General features: G+C 47.7%; 1 protein-coding gene across 4 annotated transcripts in view; it reads left to right on the forward strand.

Annotated features, from left to right (window-relative positions):
• The window catches only part of TIAM1 (TIAM Rac1 associated GEF 1), a 370,474-nt gene that overhangs the window by 61,199 nt on the left and 295,666 nt on the right, over nt 1-13,609 (forward strand). For all 4 annotated transcript variants that reach the window (XM_073891280.1, XM_073891258.1, XM_073891273.1 and 1 more), the window contains exon 2: nt 12,892-12,940. The gene's annotated coding sequence lies outside the window, so the exon portion shown is untranslated. The remainder of the gene's footprint in view (nt 1-12,891; nt 12,941-13,609) is intronic.

Consider the following 13,609-nt stretch of genomic DNA (forward strand, 5'->3'; position numbering starts at 1 on the left):
GAAGCAGGCTTCCCCTGGAGCAAGGAGCCAGTTGCGGGACTTGATCCCAGGACCCCTGGGATCATGACCTGAGCCGAAGGCAGACGCGTAACGACTGAGCCACCCAGGCGCCCCTGATTTGTTTTAAATAATGGTAGCTCCTTGGAGTCTAGAGGCCAATAGATACTGTCTCCTCGTAGTTCTGGGTTGGCACTTCTGTAGGACTATGCTTGAACCAGTCTTACCAGTGAGCCTGTCATAGTCGGAGTTTCCCCAGCATGGAGAAGCTGTGCCTCCTCGTAGTGGAGTAGGTAGCTGAGTCCTCTTTGGCTTGCAGTTGCCCAGGCCGACTTCCTTCTAGTAGTTTTCATTGGTAACTCACTGGATTTTCCCTTTTTTCCCACTGAAGATCTTTACCATACACATGCCCCCTCCCCCCCCTTCTTCTTCTTGTATTTTTGACCCGCTGTAAATCAGAACAGAGATTTTTCTTGAAAGAGTGTGGGACTCGCTCTGAGAGGGCCCGGCTTGGACTGCTGGCTGCCCTGTGCGGGAGTCCTGGGAAAAGAGCCACAAGGCAAAACCCTCACGAGCCTCGGCTGCCTCCCTCCCTGGTATCCGGAGTGAGGTGGCGGTGGCCTGAGATCGCAGCGACAGAGGGATGTGGAGGGCGCTGTTGGGTTTTGAGGGGTGATTAGTAATCACCCCTTCTCTTCCCAGGGTGTAGAGCCAAGTGACAAGTAGAACAGAGAATCCAGACAGATGGGAGATCAGAACATCAGCATTAGTACAGGTAAAGCTGGTTGGAGAGCAGGCTTAGAGGTGAGGACCAAATGGACTTGCTCACTGCTCGTCCCGCCTTGAAGGGCTGACCGGCGCTGGGAACAAGGCAGAGAAGAAAAGGTGACTCCTGAAGATGATCGGCTCCAGAAGACAGAATTCAGAAGGCTGGAGGCATGTACCCTGTATATTCTTCCAATCCACCAACCAGGAAAGCCCTGTTGTTCCTTGGGAGGAATGACCGAGGGGATGTTGAAAGAGTGCTTGTCTTAGTTTCCCGGGGCCGCCCTAACGGCAAAGGACCACACACCGGGCGGGCAGGGGGAAGGCGCAGGGGGGTGGCTTACACACTGGCAATTTGTTGTCTCTCAGTTCTAGAGGCTGGAACTCCAAGATCGGGGTTTCTACTGAAAGCTGTGAGGGAGAATCTGTTCCATGCCCTTTTTCTAGCTTTTGGCAGTTTGCTCGAAGTCTTTGGGACTCGTTGGTGTTCCCCTGGCTTGTGGAATTGTCGTCCTGATCTCTGCCTTTTTCTTCATGTGGGTGTTCTCCCAGTGTGCCCGTCTTATTCCTAAACTTCCCCTTTTATATAAGGACACTAGTCACCTTGGCCTTCTCTTAACTGATAACATCTACAATGACCCTATTTCCAAATAAGATCACGTTATGAGGTGTTGGGGGTTAGGACTTTGACATATGAATTTGCGGGGAACACAACTCAACACAGAATAGAGGTCTAGCTTTATTCCTTCCGGGAGAGGGGAGAGAGATTCTATCCCTTGTGAGATATTAGTACCCAGTAGGTGCTCAGTAGTTCAGTAGTTTTCTTCTGTTATGGACTGAATTGTGTCTCCCTACTCCTTCCCACCTGCCCCCGGGCCCCCACCCCCCAATCTGTGTTGAAGCCCTAACTCCCCATGTAACTGTATTTGGAGATAGGACCTTTAGGGAGGTAATTATGGTAAAATGAGGTCAAAATTTGGGCCCTAATTCAACTGGGACAGTGTCCTTAGAAGAAGAGGAGGAGGGGCGCCTGGGTGGCTCAGTCGGTGAAGCGTCTGCCTTCGGCTCAGGTCATGATCCCAGGGTCCTGGGATCGAACTCCGCATCGGGCTCTCTGCTCAGCTGAGAGCCTGCTTCTCCCTCTGCTGCTCCCCCAGCTTGTGCTCTCTCTCTCAAATAAATAAATAAAATCTTAAAAAAAAAAAAAAAGAAAGAAAAGACGAGGAAGAGACACTGGAGCTCCTCTCTCTGCAAGCCTGTGTGCAGAGGCAGGGCTGTGGGAGGACACGCGAGGAGCCAGCTGACTGCAAGCCGAGGGGGACAGGTCTCCCCAGAAGCCAAGCCCTGCTGACACCTTGCTCCTGGGCCTCCGGCCTCCAGCGCTGTGAGACAAAGCACTTCCTTTGTGTGGCCCCCCGCAGCGTGTGGCACTTCGGGTGGCGGCCCCAGGCTGAGTGAGACGCTTCCCTGGCTTCCAAAGGCGACAGCTGTGCATGGCTCCGTCTGCAGGAAGGCCGGCATCGATGGGGTCACCGCCAGGGAGCCCGCCTGGGCTCTGGCCCAGGGCAGGGCCGTGGCTTCTCGACTGGGTTATTAACAGGCCCTGTCTTCATTTAATGGATCGGAGAGCTCGGGATGAGAAAGTTTAAGCCGTTTTCTCAAAGCCACTTTAGTAGATTAGGCAGCGAACCCGAGGGTGAATCCTAGTGCTCTCAGAGCTCGCCTGGGTAAATCCAGGACAAATATATTTAATTCCTTATTTAAAAATGCAATTCACAGTGACACGTGGATGTCATTGAGTGGCAAAGGAATGAAACAAAGTGGGTCAGTGACACACTGCACTGTTTTGTGAGGAATGTAGGTTAACTGATTTAATGGAAAGCCACAATCTAAGGGAAAGTGGACTTGAAAAGCTTAAGCCCTCGAAAACTCTCCAGCTACCCACTTATGTCTAGGAGAGCATAGTGCAGTTCTTTGAGCCTGAACCTTTTATCAGTAAATTCTTCTGTTCTGCCTTAAGTTAAGTTAAAACCATAGCTTTAACTTAAACTATATTAATTGGATATGGTGATTATGCGCCTGGCTTTGTGCAAGGCATTAAATACCCAGAGCTAAAATGTACAGTTGCTGTCCTGAATTGGCTGACAATCCAGTGGGGCTGCCTAAAGGGACCACACTGTCTTGTAGGTGTGACCTGAGAGGGCAGAGGGAGGTGGTTACAGCATGCCACGGGAGGGAGCACATTGCGGGAGGGTGGGGTCCCACACAGAGGGAGGGCAGACGCCAGGGATGGCTTCCTAAAAGAGGTGAGACTTGAACTGAGTTTTGGGCAAGAAGTCCTGGTTCTTCAGGCAAAGCTGAATAATGGTGTTGCAGGCAGAGAAAATAGTAAGTGTATCAACATGGAGAAGCGGGAGGCCAGCCCGCTTGGAGGACGGCGTACATACAGATACTGCCTCTTCGTCTTTTTTCTTTTAAAACTTTTTATTTATTTATTCATGAGAGAGAGAGAGAGAGAGAGAGGCAGAGGGAGAAGCAGGCTCCCAAGGAGCAGGGAGCCTGATGCGGTACTCGATCCCAGGACCCTGGGATCATGACCTGAGCCGAAGGCAGATGCCCAACCATCTTTTCCTCCTTCTCTTTCTTCAGTGGTGTTTTGGTAAGCCGACTCTGCGGGATGAATAAAAAGGCCTGATTTGTAGTGTTTGCCAGTTTCCGTGGTGTAAATATTCCCTCCATGACTGATTCCAAGCTACTGACATGGTGTTGAATGGCCCCCCAAATTTCTAAAACTATTAACAATTGGTCACAGCCTGTACGGTCCCATTCAGTAGACCACTGCTTCCCATCCACCCATCATCTGTCCATCCATCATCCATCTACCCATCACACATCCATATATCATCTGTCCATTCATCCACCCATCCATCCATCCATCCATTATCTATCCATCTACCCAGTATCCATCCATCCATCCATCCTTCATCCATCCATCCATCCTTCATCATCCATCCATCCATCCTTCATCATCCATCCATCATCTATCCATCCGTCTATGAAGATAGTTTTAACTAACAGAATCTTAAAAATAAATCATGGTACAGATTTTAGAGTTCTTTTAGTCCAGTCTTCTCATTTTATAGACAAGAGAACTGATATGTAGAGAGAGGGAGTGCCTTTTTAAAGTCTATTTGTAAAACTTAGGACTGTGGTCTTCAGAATTTAGGTCTGCAGCTGCTTCTCTTGAGTAAAGAATGCACAACCTCAAATATAGCTTGGTAATTTCCAAGTTGGAGCAATGTGGAATCCATGTTGTACACACCACAGTTCTGTCGGTCCCTGCTTTCCTATGATAGTCCTAACGCCCACTGAAGTCTTTTTGTTCCTTGTCTCTGTAGTTGCTGGTTCCCAGCAGGCCCACAGTTTCCTTCACAGGGGGTTCAAAATGTCCTTGTTGAAATGACATTCTTCTCCCAGTTTGTAGCAGTGAGCTTCAGAATTTAATTTAGCACTTGGTTCTCGATATTTATTCAGTCTTTGATGTTTCTGGATTTCATTGGCCTCCCTCTCTCCTTTTTCTTTTTGGTGATAGAGACATCTCTCCCATGGGACTCCCAACTCAAGCCACCCATTTGTGGTTTTAGCTAGTTGCTTCTTGGGACCTCCATTTGTGCCAGGCTGAATTTCTGTGGACATATCTGGAGTTGAAAATGTCTTTCCTCCTTCTTGGGCTTCTAGCGGTGTGTCCTGGAGCTCTCCGGAGATGAATAATGGACCCTGCTTTTGATGGGTCTTTAAATTGTGGTTAACTCTGAGAGAAGAAGGGTCACTCTTCTCCTCTGAGAAGCTTTATTTTGAAATCATGGACAGACCGGCTAGTGAACTGAATGCTCCAGAGGACTCTGTTTAAAACGAGCTTCTATGTTGTAATGTTGAGTGAGAAAAGCAAGTTGCCGAAATACGCATGGGACACCACTTTTGTCAAAGAGTAATAAGCAGACAGATTGGTGGGTACCTCTGGAGGGTGGTGGAAGGTGGAAATGAGTTGGAGAGAGAACTTGCACCTTTTAACTTTATATGTTTCTGTATTTTTAAATTTATTTTTATGTTTAATTATAAGCATGTAAGATAAAGCCAATCCACACTAAACAGCCTGCTTATATTTTAATAAGGGTCATCTGAGCAAGGGTGATAAACTTTCTGTTGCTTTCTTACCACAATTTGCCATTTGCCCAATATAAAGTTTATAAGTGTCTAGTTTATAAATTGTAACCTAATAATTTTAGATACAATTAATCTTGGTTGCTAGAAAGTGGTGATTGCACTGGTATTCAAACGTGTTCAATAAGGGCAGAATTTAAACCTAAGCTTCCCTGTGAATTCTCCCTTTACCTAATAATTTTTACCAATTCTTTCCTAATGAGGTTAGTCATCTACTCGTATGCACTGCCCAAGCTGGTCATTATTCAGGGCTTCCAACAGAGATTCTAAAAACCTCCTAGAGACATTCTGTGAGCTGACATAGGGTCATTATTTTTTTTCCCAGCGCTCCTTGACTGTGGGGCTCTCAGCTGCCTTGGAACGGGAGAGTCATCAGATTTCACGGGCTTCCCCGGAATAGCATCGTGTTCGTAATACCAGCGATCCTGCCTTCCCTCCTCTTTCCCCTTAAATGAACTTCTTTTCCCGTACTTGGCAGTTCTGTCCTCGTCTTTAGAATGTCCTTTGGCATTCTTGTTCTCAGATTGGGAAAAATAAATTTAGTCCCACTCCCGCCGACTCGGAGCATTTGAAAAGGCAGGAAGGTGTGGATATTTACAAGAAATAGATCCGTCTGTAATAGTCTAAAATGGAAAAATAAATGTGACTTCTTACTTGGGGGTTTACAAAACGATGCATGTTGCCTCTGCCGGCTTTCTCTTATCAGAAGAATTTTCAGAACCGTGTGGACTGGGTGAATGCTGTGTTATTGATACGAAGCCACAATTGTGATTATGCCCCAGCGGAGGAAAATAATCCCTCTGTTTCACGCTCTGTGTGGACCTCTTTTAAGTTATTAGGTTGAACCGTCAGAATTGCCAAACTGAGCTACTATGAGGGCAGTTTCGTCCAGCTCAACCTAAGAGAGCTTCTTGCTGAGTTGTTAGATAAGGGAAATAGTGTCTACGTTAGGAAAGGCACGGGACGGCCGTGCTTTAAGGAAACGGGGCATCCTTGTTTTATTTGAACCTGTCTCTCATGGTTAGTGTTCACTTAGTTGACACTTGGTCGTTGCCTCACTAGCTTTCAGAAAGTATCTAGAGCACAATTGGTTGCCTAGCAACATGCTCCAGCCCGGGAGGGTTGGAGAATGGGTCAGTGATTAACAATTATGTACAATCACGTTTAAAAATTCGTAGCAGCCTGCAACATTCATGCTCTGACCACCGGAAAGTCTCAGCATTCTGCCGCCTGGGTGTGTGGCTAATTGTATGTGAATTTATTGCAACTGTGGTCTGGACCCCATGGTTGCAATCCAGAAACACTTTGCTCTGGACTGAAAGAGGCGGATGGCGCCCCTCTGTACATTGATCTGTTTTGCAGAAGCATCTGACACCCATCATTTGGTTGGCTGCCTATCTGGACACTCATCCCCTTGGAAAGTGAAAAGAGAAAATGAAGAATTTGGATATTTATGAATGTTGTCATCTCAACAAACTTGGCCCCTATTAGTGAATCTGTAATTTGCCCAAGAACAAGTACACACAAAATGACTGACAACAGCTCACTCAGCCCGAATCACTCTTTCCAGAATTACGAAGGCTGTGCAAACGTTCTTCCTGAAATGGCCCCAGCCCTTAATTGTTTCTCTTCCTTCTGTTCCAGCAAAAGAGAAGACAAATTTTGCTTAATCTAGTCCTTACTTAATCTTTCTGTCAGCACAAATATCGATGGTGTAAATCCTGAAAACGGCAGTAAAGTAGGAGGCATTTTTATAACTCTGGCAGAGCTAATGATGCGCATTTCTTTGTTGGGAATCATTGAGTTTAATTGGCTAATCAATTTTTAGGCCCTTTCCATTTGTATTTTGTTTAATCAACAAAAATAAATCGCCCTGCCAACCTTGAAAGCTCCAAGTCGGAGAACAGTGGCGAATACTTCGTTTGTCCTGCCAAAAGTGCTTTCCAACAGAAATGTCTTAATTGAAGATGATTTATATTCAGAAGCGCGGAGTTTTATCATTTGTCTGAAGAAGGAAAAAGCTGTGTAAGCAAAGCAGTGTGCAGCCGTTTTAGGCATTGTTTTTGACATTTATCTACTCTCTTTATCCCTCAGACGTTTCTATAAAAACGACCTTCCCTAGTCCTTCTCGCTCATGATTCAGGTCCCAGCTCCTGAAGTGTAGTGGTCAGGTGCTTTCCAGAACTTTTGCTTACTGGCAGTTTTTGCCCAGAGCACTTCTAGAACCGAGGCCTTTGCTCTTTCCTCCTGGGTTTTATTGCCCCCAACTCCTGTCTCTGGGCCTTTGGTGGGAAATGGCTGACTTCTTGGTGCTGGAAGACAGACCCTGTTCACCTTCCCCCCCTGGGAAGCGGACCCCTGCCTTGCTTTGTGGGCAGGAAGACTTTGGGAGCTGTGGCTGGCTGTGGGGGATCGGGGCGGCCCACAGACTTCCCCGAGAGTGGCAAGAATTCGGGGTTTCCCCAGCAGGGCTCCTGGGGTGCAGGTACCATATATAGCACGATGGGGGCCATGGTTTGTGACTGATTGTTGTGTGTCTGGGTAGTGTTTCAAGAGCTTCACATGTACTCATTCATTTGATCCCCACTCGCCTATTCGCTGCTGCTACCTTCATCTTACAGATGAGGACCCGAGTGATTGGGGGACGGGCTCAAGGTCACCTGGCTAATCGCTGGGGGCACGGGGATTTGAATCCAGGTAATCTCACCCAGCGCCCATGCTCATGGGGGTCCGCCTTCCACTGGATATACCCTCGTCTGTTGGGTGTCCTGCGTGCCTCCAGCGCAGGGAGGAAGTAGCTAAGATGAAAGACAAAGGGAGAATAGGGTGGTTTGATGGAACTGGCTTTGGACTTCTGTTTGGACGATAGACACCATTGATTTGCTCACTGCCTTGATTCTTGGCTCACTCCTTCATCTTCAGCTGCGCTGGGTGGTCCTTCCTGCTACCTTTTCTCCATTCCGAGTTGCCTCTTAAAAGGTGCTTCTGCTAAAGGTCCACCTTCCATGGGGCCCTCTTCGACTGAATGGAGGCCATCTGTCCTCTAGAGGCCACCAAGAAACCAGCATCATGACTGGCCAGTTCTTCTGTGGGGAAAAAACTTAAGTAAACCCAGGAACCAATATGATGCAACTTAACAACTTCTCAACAATCCCTGTAAAGTCACTAGTTCTGTGAAGCCAGGGGAAGGGTAAAAACCCAGCAGCTGTGCTGTGTGCTAGGGCTTTGGCTCTTCACTTCTCAGCCCCAAGCCCTCAGCATCTTTGGGTACCAGGGATCAAGCGATCCCTGAATCAAGGAGGAATGTGGAAGAATCTTCATAGTCGGTTGGAGCGGGAAGGTCTACAGCAGGTCAGATCGCTTAATGTCCTGATGAGGATCATACCCGCCGAGAACAGTTTCTGACGCCAAGCCCTGTCCGAAGTGTTTTGCATAAGTTAATCATGAATTTTCCATTAGTTCCATTAGGTAGATGCCGTAGTCCTCATTTTACAGAGGAGCAAATCTGCAGTGTTAAATGTGCACGTGTATTGTAATTTTAGGAACATTAACATACAAAACACAGCTTCGAATCACGGACATATGGTGCTTGGCTCGTGGGCTGGTGGAGCCAGTGTTGGGCTGCTCTTCGGAGCACAGATGCCTCCTTATTCGATGGGCCTCGGAAACTAGCTTAAATGTGCAGGGCAACACCATAGCTAGCATTTATTGAGTTCTTCCTGTATGCCAGGCGCTATTTTAAGAACTTGGCGTGACTTTTTTTTTTAATCCTCACAGATTAAAAAAAATTTTTTTAATTTTTCTTTCTTTCTTTCTTTCTCTCCCAGAAAGAGAGCTACTACGATTATGATTGCACCTGATTTATACACGAGGAAACTAAGTCAGAGGGTAGTTTAACTTGCCCAAGTCAGTCCATGACAAGGCCAGGGGTCAGCTGAGGACATCGGGCTCCCGAGCGGGGCCCTTGATCCCAGCAGCCTCTGCCTCTGAGCGAAGGCCCCTAGTACAGCTGGGGAAGGGATGGTGGCACAGGGAAGGGGACACAGTCCTAGGGCTCCATGTGGGGTAGAGGCTGTGTGGTCCCGTTCAGGGGCCCTTGCCCACGTGGCTTGTCACTCTTTTGGGACGTCCTCTGTGGCGTGGAATTGGAAGTTGATTTTCTCAGTCTTTCGTAGGCTTCTGTTCATTTGTAGCCATGACCAGCCCAGTAGTGAAGAAAATGAAGAAGAGCTCTGATACGAATTATAAAACATCCCTGGGAAGGCATTCGGAGTGTTGGATGCACATTGTCTTCATTGACCCCCCCACCACAGCCCTGTGAGGTTCATACTGAATGGCGGTCTCCATGTTGCACAGGGGAAACAGTGGCCCCGGGGAGGGCCTCAGCCACCGTTCTGGAATCCTGGCTCTCACAGCAAGGGAGGGGTCCCCTAGGAAGGTAAGGGCTGACTCCACACGTGGGGTGGGGGGCTCTCCCCTGCCCCTGGGGTGGGACGTCAACTCTGCTTTTCCCCTCCTGCTTTGCCACCCCCACACCCTCCTGCTCTCCCGTGCCTCAGTGTCCCCAGCTCTTCGGAACAAAAAGATGAGATTTTCCTCAGCCTGTTACTGTTTTCGCTTTTGCGTATGCATCCGAACACCTGCTGGGCTGATGAGCTTTTGAAATGTCACTTGGCTGTTGGGAGAGAGCACCCATCCCAGCTGCCTCTGAGGAGTGGGTGCGGGCAGCTGGGGGAGGCGGCTGGGGGGGTGGCTTCTCCTCCAGCCTGGCCCTTGGTGGGGGGAGGAGGTTGTGTTTCTGCACCTGCAGCCCGCACAGGTACCCATCGTCCACCTGGTCATTTTCTTCTCCTCGCAAGGAGGAGGCTGTTTCCGTGTTCTGTTTCTCTCACAGCATTGGCTCTGCATGTTGGGGTCAACTTTTGAGAATACAACTGAATTTTTGACCTTTTTCTTCCTGGAGTTTGCTTTTCAGAAAAATGCATGTGTCCCTTTCTGGACATAAATTCTGCATTTTCATTGACACCCTCACACGCAGAGCCTCCTGAGCCATACCCTACCGTCCCCGTTCATACCATGAAGCCTAGCTTAACAATTGGATTTTCCCTTTTTCTCCCCCCCGCCCCACTCAACTGCAGGCAAGTATGGAAAATTAAATTTTGGATTTTCTGCCCTTCGCTTTCCTTTGTCGTCAGTCAGAGGCCTGGCAGGAAAAGGTACGGCACACTCAAAGAGGTGAGAGAGGAGAGTTGAATGCAGGCGTCTCCCGGGGTCAGGGAGCAGAGACGGGGAGTGAGGTGCTGGGGCTACCCGAGGAAGCCCCTCTGTCTTCATCCGTTCAGGCTGCTATGACAGGATGCCACAGACTGGGAAATGTATACATGACAGAAATTTATTTCTCACACTTGTGGAGCCTGGGAAGTCCCAGACTATGAAGGCACTGCAGATCTGGGGTCTGGTGATGGGCCGCTTGTGGGTTGATAGATGGCTGTCTTTTCCTGTGTCCTCACGTGGAGGAAGGGGTGAGGGGACTCTCTGGGGCTCCCCCCCTCCTTTTTTTTTTTAAAAAAAAGATTTTGTTTATGTGAGAGAGAGAGGGGGAGAGAGAGCGAGCGAGAGAGAGAGTGCACAAGCAGGGGGGAGGGGTGGAGGGAGAGGGAGAAGCAGGTTCCCCGCTGAGCAGGGAGCTAGACTTGGGGGGCTTGATGATGACATGGAGCTCGATCCCAGGACCTGGGATCATGACCTGAGCCGAAGGCAGACGCTCAACCCACTGAGCCACCCAGGCGTCCCTCTGGGGTCCCTTTTATAAGGGCACGAATCTCATTCCTGGGGTCCCCACCCTCATGACCTAATCAGCCCCAAGGCCCCACCTCCTAATACTAGCATATTGGGGGGTAGGTTTCAACTTGTGGATTTGGGGGACATATTCAGTCTATGGCACTCTTCAGCCCCTAGAGCTAAGTTGAGGGGGAGAGGGTTCCTGAAGTGAAGCTGTGACCTGTGGAGAGACCTCCAGTGACCCGGCAGGGAGGAAGCAGGGGGATACGTGCTCTTTCCTTCTTACCCAACTCCTGCTCTCCAGCTTCTACTCTTATCTGCCACAAGGCCAGAGGGCAAGGGAGCCTGGTTGATGCAGGCCATGAAGGTCAGGCTCCCAGGGCATACATTCCAGGGGAAAAAAGATGGGATACAACCAGACAATATTGAGCATGTGACCCTTCAGATTCTTAAGTACCTTTTATCCAGTCGATGGCACTTTTGAAACTGCGAAGGAGAAGCTTTGTCATCCTTAAATGCTCTCCTTGGGGGATCGGGCATCATGGGAAACTGCTTAGCTTATGCTCTGGAGGTTTTGTAATCCTGTTCATGGTTGGAAGCTTCCTGTTTTTATTCAGATGCTTTTAAATCCAGGCTTTTAGGTTTTTCTTTTTTCTTTTCTTTTCTTTTTTTTTCCTATTTTATTTGTAGGCCTGTTATTACAAGGCTACTTTGAAAGGCTTCATTACGACTCATGACGATGAATTCGTCTTCCTCGGTATCTCAGGGAATTACATATATATTACTCACATGGTGTTATGTTCAAAGGTACTTTTCTCTCACATGATAGCTGGATGTATAGAAATGGGCATTTCTAGATTTTTGCAAAACAGAAATTATATGTGGGGAAGCAGTTGGGAAATTAAAAAGAATTATGCAGTGTAATTATGGTGAGGCAGCAGGTGTAACTCACACCGCACAGCTTGGCTCTGGGAAGTCTGGGATCTGTTCCCGGCTCCCGCTCGGCACCTCGGGGCCTTGGATACCATCTCTGGGTGCCGGCATCTCTATTATAAGGCGGGGTTACCATCACTGACAATGATCCTCTCCTTAAGCAAACTTAGGTCAGGGTCCTTTGAGCCCTCTTTTTGATTAGACCTGGACCTTGTGTGGTCCCTGTCCTGTCTTTGGCGTGCCCAGCCCAGTTGTAGCGGGAATCCCACTAAGTCGGTTTAGAGAGAATCCCCCACTCTTGTAGGTGATCACCTTGGTATGCAATACCTGGTCACCGGGGGCTGCCTTCAGCAGGAATCCTATTTTCTGTGGGTTTAGTAAGAACTGCCCCCCCCACCCTTGACGTGTCCTCCCCTCGCTCTGCTTGTTTGTTATACATCCCAGGTGTCTTTGCTGCATTGAGTTGAGCTCCATCTCTCCTCTTTTGCAATAGCCCTGAATAAAGTCTTCCTTACCATTTTTTAACAAACATCAGAATTTTTTTTTTTTTTTTAAACATTATGCCCCATAAAACCTTGGAATTGTTTGGGATCCTCTAGGACTTCCAGTCCAACCCACCCAGCGTTGAGAACCAGGCTGGGCCGGCTGCGAGGAGCCCGCTCGGGCACCTGTGGGCGGGTGCTCCTTGCTAAGAAGCCTTGCCTCAGTCTCAAGTTCGAAACTCATCTTCACTTTTGCTCCTTCATCTCAGTTCTGCTTTTCCCTGGAACCTGTTTCCTCCCTTCTTAAGGGAAGAAAGGAGCTTCTTAGATTTTAACCATCTTAATGAATGAAAATAATGTTAAAGCGGTGTCGATATTGACCCTCTTGTTTCTTTACCAGCATTCTGAGCCTGGGTGGAACGGTGCTGCGGACTTGGGGATATTGTTACTGTAGGAGGCTGTGTGAGGGGGGATGCCCCTGGGGGCTGAGGCTGTGTGGACTCTGTCTTTGTTGTAAACTCCCGGATGGCTCTACTCCTCCGCTTCTAATTCCGAGTGCTCTGCTTTTCCCCTCCGCTGTTCGTTCTTGATGATGCCTTGTCGGATACAGTTTTATAAATGACATGCTTCTTTTTCTTTCATGGGGTAAAATGCATGGGCTTTGGGAAAGCTGTTGGTCACTCAGAAGTATTTTTTTTTCTTTAATTTCCAGATGGCTGTGTTCCAGATATTAACATTATCAGAAGCCTGACCTCCGCATGGTGAGCAGTTTATACTCTCCTGTATGCTTTGAGGGACTTTCTAGGTGTGTCAAGGGTATATCAGTCTATTTGCTTTTTCATTTATATGTTTATCATACAGCCCTAAATCCATGCCTCACGTTTGTTGATATTCACTACTTCTTTCTGCATCACCTCATTTATGGGTATCTTTGAAAAGCAGTGACTTCTATAGGATCAAAACAACCAAAGTCCTTTGCTTGAAGAAGAATTTTAAGATGTGGATTTAAAAAGAAAATCAGATTTGTTTTTAAATATTTCCTTATGACTCTGAAAAGATAGGGTTCTTTTAGTTACACCTCAACACGCTATTATCACGTACAAAAGAATGATAATTCATTTAATATCACTGAATATGCACATTCAGATTTCCCTGATTGTCTGATAAAATATTTTTTCACAGTTAGTTAAAAGTCGCTCAGAGTAAATGAAAAGACTTAAAGTCCACACACGGCATTCGGTTGATAGTGTCTCTTAAGTCTCTTTTAATATGTAGGTTTCCTGTCCCTGTCTTGTTCTCTCTGGCAATATATTTGGTCAAGAAGCTGGCCCTTTTGTCCTGTGGCATTGCCCACAATGTAGACTCTGCGGCCGGCATCCCTGTGTTGTCATTAAACGTGTTTATTGTCTCCATAATGTCCTATAAACTAA

Source organism: Callorhinus ursinus, unplaced genomic scaffold (assembly GCF_003265705.2).
Source record: "Callorhinus ursinus isolate GAN/ISIS: 27379988/994484 unplaced genomic scaffold, GSC_fseal_2.0 scaffold1, whole genome shotgun sequence".
Taxonomy (NCBI): Eukaryota; Metazoa; Chordata; class Mammalia; order Carnivora; family Otariidae; genus Callorhinus; species Callorhinus ursinus.